The sequence below is a fragment of the Delphinapterus leucas genome, chromosome 14, assembly GCF_059928025.1.
Source record: "Delphinapterus leucas isolate spDelLeu-1000000601 "Yukka" chromosome 14, BTC_Dleu_Yukka2, whole genome shotgun sequence".
Lineage (NCBI taxonomy): Eukaryota > Metazoa > Chordata > Mammalia > Artiodactyla > Monodontidae > Delphinapterus > Delphinapterus leucas.
This window is the reverse complement of record NC_143142.1, coordinates 85,990,836-85,996,835: the sequence shown is the minus strand read 5'-3', so window position 1 is coordinate 85,996,835 and position 6,000 is coordinate 85,990,836.

Here is a 6,000-nt window from a genome sequence, read left to right as displayed (position 1 = left end):
TTACACATTGTCACTGTAAGTTTCCAGCTATCTGAGCAGAACTCAGAGATGAATACTCACATTATATTTAAGATAACTATCACCGTGAAAAGGGCTGACACTTTAAATGACCCCCTATTTGAAATATACTTTTCATAGTAATCTGAAGTTTGAACAAAGTCCTTTCCATCAGATTTGTGTTTGCAGATCATTTCAGATTTTAATGCCCTTGGTTTCTACTAACTGTTGGAAGGAATGATGGAAACAGAAGGTGTCCCAATCAATGTTCAGGGTCCAGTCTCGAGAGACAGTCATTGTCATGCCATTCCACATACCAATATCTGAGCTCACCATGCTAGAATTCTGCATATCCAAGTTATTCATGACTCAAAAACTGAGTGAGGACAGGAATCTCCAAAAGGAGAACAAATAGCTTTGAAAGTGGACATTAGATTTTACTAATTTGTAAATCAATGTATTACAAACAAAAGGAAGGTATCTTGGGGCACTACTGTCTCTTAAAGTTAACAAATCAAAACATAACTAAATATTTGCCTTCCATAACTGTAATGACTTTAAAGGTTGAAACTGGTAAGAAAAATGATTAATTGGTCAATCATTCCTCAGTATAAACTGGGCATAATGGCATGAGCTATGTACCAGAAAGCTATGGCTTAGAAATATGATTCAATATTTAAATTACACAGGTCATAAAGGATTAAAAAATTCTCACCTTTCTTAGTTTTATTATTATGTAGCAAGATGGGTGGAGGGAGTCAAAAGGTACACACTTCCAGTTATAAAATATGTGAGTATACTTTATACGTATACCAGAGATGTAATGTACGGCCTGGTGACTATAGTTAATAATTCTGTATTGTATATTTGAAACTTGCTAGAAGAGTAGATCTTAAAAATTCTCATCACAGGAAAAACAAGTTCAGTAACTCTGTGTGGTGATGGATGTTAACTAGACTTATGGTGGTGATCATTTAATAACATATACACATATATCAAATCATGATGCTGCATAACTGAAACTAATATGATATTATATGTCAATTATATCTCAATTAAAAGTATGCTTTGTACCATATCTCAAATATTTTAACAAAACGTGATGACCTATGTGAGCCCACAGCTTCTACTATCTGTTCAACTGGTAGACGTCAATCACCCTGGAACACATCACCAATCTTTATACCAGTCAGATCAAGTTGCAAATACTTTTGTGTGATTGAAGAAAAAAAATGGCTAACTAGTTATGGGTCAACTTCTCAATAGTAGTTGGTGAAAGCCCTTATTGCTCTATGTACCCTTCAGCACCTCCTGATCTTAATTGGTCTGAAGGTGACATGTCTTCCTCCTAATCTTTACAACTATGGCATAAGCCCCTTCATATTCCTATCAGAAACCTGGATCAGAGACATCGGTTCTCAGTTAGCAATGGCTTTGAACTTGAGCTCTGGAAGAAACTACCCTGTGGAAGATACTTCCGACATTGTCTTTTTTTTTTTTTTTTAATTGAGGTACAGTTGATTTACAATACAATGTTGGGTTAGTTTCAGGTGTGCAGCACAGTGATTCAGTTATATATATTCTTTTTCATATTCTTTTCCCTTATAGGTTATTACAAAATACTGAGTATAGTTCCCTGTGCTAGAGTTTTGAATTTGTCCTTCTCTCCTCCCTTCTATTCCCTCTAGGTGACCAAATCGCATCTTCCTAGGACAGTCCACTTTATTCTGAGATTATCTTTGTTTGCCTAAGAAATACTAATTGTAAATTAGTCATAGAAATCCCAGAATATGGAATTTTTCTCCCTATTCCAAGTTAGGCAATTTAAAGACAGTGCTGGTATATAATATACTTGACGTCTTTGGGCACGTTTTCATGAGCCATCTACCCTGGGAGAACAGGACAGGAAGACACGCTGTCATGTTCTCGTGCTAGAGCCACAGGGGAGCTGCAGACCTTTGTCAACTTTCTTTGTTGTGTGTTTTCTGTAAAATATGTAGATTGGCCACCAAATTTAAATGAACTCATAATTCACGTGAAAGTCCTCAAAAAAAATCATACAAGTTCTTAAGCCATCTCTTCTTTAAATAGTATCAATGGGCTATAAGCATTAAAAATATTATTAAAACGTCAATATTACACTGGCCAATTAGTGAAAATAGGCAGAAATTTAAAAAACAAAAAAAAATCCTTGTGTTCACAAAGCAAAGGTGGACAGAAACGGTTGTTCTCTCCTGCGAAGAGAGCTGGTACCAGCTCTCTCGTGGGTGATTGGGGCACAGGCATCAAATCAAACTGTGAGGCAGAAATTTTAATTCTGGGTATTTATTCTAAGGAAATAACCAAAGATATTCAGGGAAATATTGAGTGGAATATTCTTGTGTACTCACCTGTAACACTGAAAACTTGAAAAGAATCTGAATGTTGCTTTTCCAAATTCTAATACAGAAGTAATTAATGTTATAGTACATCTCAATAAGATTCGAAATTTTTGATATTTAATGAGATGGGAAAATACACATTATCTACTAACAAGTAAAAAAAAGCAAGTACAAAAGTATGTTGAGCATCTATTTTGTAGAAATATGGAAAAAAAAGATGCTAGCACTAACATATTAAGTGATTTTTCTCTAGATGAAAACAATTATTTCCTCCTTTATTTATTTATTTGTGTGTGTGTGTGTGTTACAAGTTTTCTGCAGTGACTATGTATTACTTTTATTATAAACGGTATGGGAAAATTACAAGTGCTCTCCAAATCTTACTCTTTGGTATCTTTTCACTTTATAATTTGATAATTGGCTTTTAACTGTCTCCACCATCTTCAGAAAAACAATGAAGTAAGTAACAAGAAATTTTACCTTGGAAAAAAGCAGAAACCTTTATTTGTAGGTACAGGTTTCTGAAAATTCGGAAGCAGTTTAGACATGCTTTCAACTAATGTTTCAAAGCTTTTCAAAGATTATCAAATGTAGAAATGTAGGAACATAAATCTGAAAAGTTTTTAATCTCTTCTTTTTGCATACAGTGCCTCAGAGTTTGTTTCTCTTATATCAACTAAAGTCTATGATTATTTTATAGGCTTTATATCTTTTAAGCCTCAACTAAATAACAATGAACCTCCAAACCCAACCCACATTCAGAGGAATATCCCAAACCTTTTAAAACTCCACATTGAAAGGAAAAAATATTTAGTTATTAAACCCGATATTCAAGCAGCAAATACAAATGCAAAATAGGGTGATGTCTGCGTGTACACAAGGTTACAAGGAGGATGCCTGCTTGCTAGGCCCTCCAGCCTCCTACCAGGTGCGGGTGCGGGGGGTGGGGGGGTGGCGGCAGACCCTCAGGGCCATTTGCCCTCAGGCTCCAGAAGATGCAGCCTGTTCCCCTGGGGGAAGGGAGGGAGAGCACGCAATGTCACCTGTGGAGTCCACTGGGGGACACACAAGACCAGATAAAGGAGGGATGCGTTTCTTCAAATACTGATGAAGGAAGCAGAAACTTGTGTAAGTAAATCCTCAAATTAGAGGCAGCCAATTTGTCCCCTGGATGTTTCCATCTGTATTTATACAAACCGAGTTTCTGTATTACTAGGTAGACCTGTATTCAGTCGAGGATACTACAAACTCGTAACTAACATCATTTCAACTTATTATTCAGATTGAACGGAAGATAGAGCCGGCCTGTTCTGAGGCCGATGGGAGCCGCCGCGGGAGGTGATTGGAAGAATGCTTATCCGCTCCGGGGTGGCTGCGTAGAAACCACAGACCCTCCCCTGGGGCCGGTCACACCCGAGGGCAGATCACAGGGCACGCACCCCGGGGCAAAGCCTCGTGGGCTCAGGCCCAAGTTCTGTCAAGCATGCGCCTTGTGAGCTTGGGCAAGCGTCCACTGAGCCCAGCAGGGGCTCCCCACCTGCAGAGGAGGTGGAAGTAACAGACCCCCTGGGGCCCTGAGGGAGTTACTCCGTGTGAAACACTCAGAACAGTCCCTGGTGAGGAGGGAGGGCTCCACGCCAGGGACTTACTAGGATAACTAGGACCCTCGTCAGACAGTAACTTGGATCACCGTCTCATCGGTAGCAAGATGAGCAAGCCTTCTGGCCATCGGCTGGGGAACTCAGAAGGATGACAAGGTAACAAGGTGGCTGATGAATTAGAAAAAGGAGAAATGAAGGAAGGGACCCCCCCCTCCCCCCCGCCGCCCCGTCGAGTCCCATGTCCTCACCCCAGTGGTCAGCACTCAGCTGCAAGCTTTCAAACGGCCCAGCGGCTCCACGTGGGGACCGAACCCACCCCGTCCCGGCCTCTCACGCCGGTCACACCACCTTACCCGCTGCATCCGCTCAGAATCACGGAACATACATCTGCAGGCCTGTGATAAAATCAACAGAGCTTCGAAGGATCATAGTGCAAAGACCCCACTACACTCCACCACAGGCCTGTCACTCCTCCCCGTCACCCCTTGAGCCCAAAGTACATAATCCCCCAGAAACTGAACCAAAATGTCTAAATGGCTTTACCTCCTAAAGGACAGAGCTGTTTACCCATGAAGATCAGGAGAAGGCAGCAAACCTCCCTGGCACTCCGCGGCCTCAGCACAGATGGTGCAGAGGTGGCCGCCCTGATTCTCCTCCCACACGGGTCAAGGGCTTGGCATGGAGGGAAATCATGGAAACGGCACAGCTGAGCGCTGTAAGTTCTAAGCTTTCTCAGGATACAATTTTATGAAAACTTAAGCAAAAGGTGGAAAAAGAAATTGTCGTGCTCATGTCGTTATGTACTTCCGGGGCAAAGAGGCCAGACTCGGCAGGAAGACCCGGACTTCAGGGCCGGGGTCACAGCGCTTACAGGCCTGGAGTGCCGGTGGTCTTCCGCGCAGAGCAACACCCCTCCACCGTGCTCCAGGGCAGCTCATTTTATAAAAACTGTACATTTTTAAAAGTGCAGAGATCAGGCTTTCCTCTTTGGAGCAACGCAGAACCAATTCCAAGCCCCCCAGGGTCTGCTGCTATAGAGCAAGACCTGCCCTTCGACCGACCGCCCCCCACTGTTAAGGCTCCGGTGCACACAAAGGGTAACTGTAAACATTTACAAATAGTGCGGGAACGTTCTCCGAAGGAAGCACCTCAGTCCCTCGACGTACAAGCCAGCCATCGCTCAATGGCTATCCTCAGGAATCCGGTGGCACCCAGCGAAGTTAAACTTTTTAATTATCATTTTCAGAAATGCAATACTGATCATTTGAACGAAGCGTGTCAGCACACAAATCATGAAATGATGATTCCGACCAGGATTTCTGTTGGTTGATTGCATAAGCCATCCCTCTCGTTGCTGAAATAACACCTCAAAGGCAAAATAATGACGACATGACAATCTATGTAAATCAAGAACTGCATGTGGGTTTATTTTACATTTGAGAAAACAGTGGATTTAATTGTGTGAACCGAAATGTACTGTACAATATTAATGATAGAACATCAAAATGTATAATTAATAGTGCATCGCTCGCTTTGTTTTCATTTATTTATTTTTGTCTGATATACATGCATCTGGAAAGATGCAGGTTGCAGTAAAATTTCTCTATTTAAATCAAGCTGCAGGAACTAAATTTTATTCAAAAATTGTGGTTGTACATTATATACACAGAAATTTAATATAAAATGACAATATAAAAAGTTAAAAGAGAAAGCATACAGCCAGAAGGTACAAAGAAAGTTGAATAGATTAAAATGGGACGATATGTAACATACAGGAGTTTTTAAGCTGATGCCGGCAATTTACAAGGAAAGGACTCCAACATTTGCCCCATTTTTTTTTTCATTTACCAATGCAGCACGCTTATAGAAAGGTCAGCTTGTACCAAAGCTTACATCTGTAAATAACTATAAACTGCAGTATTTTACAGAAAAAAGAAATAGCATTTTTACACATTTTTAAATAATAGCTTGCATACTTTTTTTTTTTTTTTTTTTTTTTTGCCAAAAGTGGCATTTTTTCA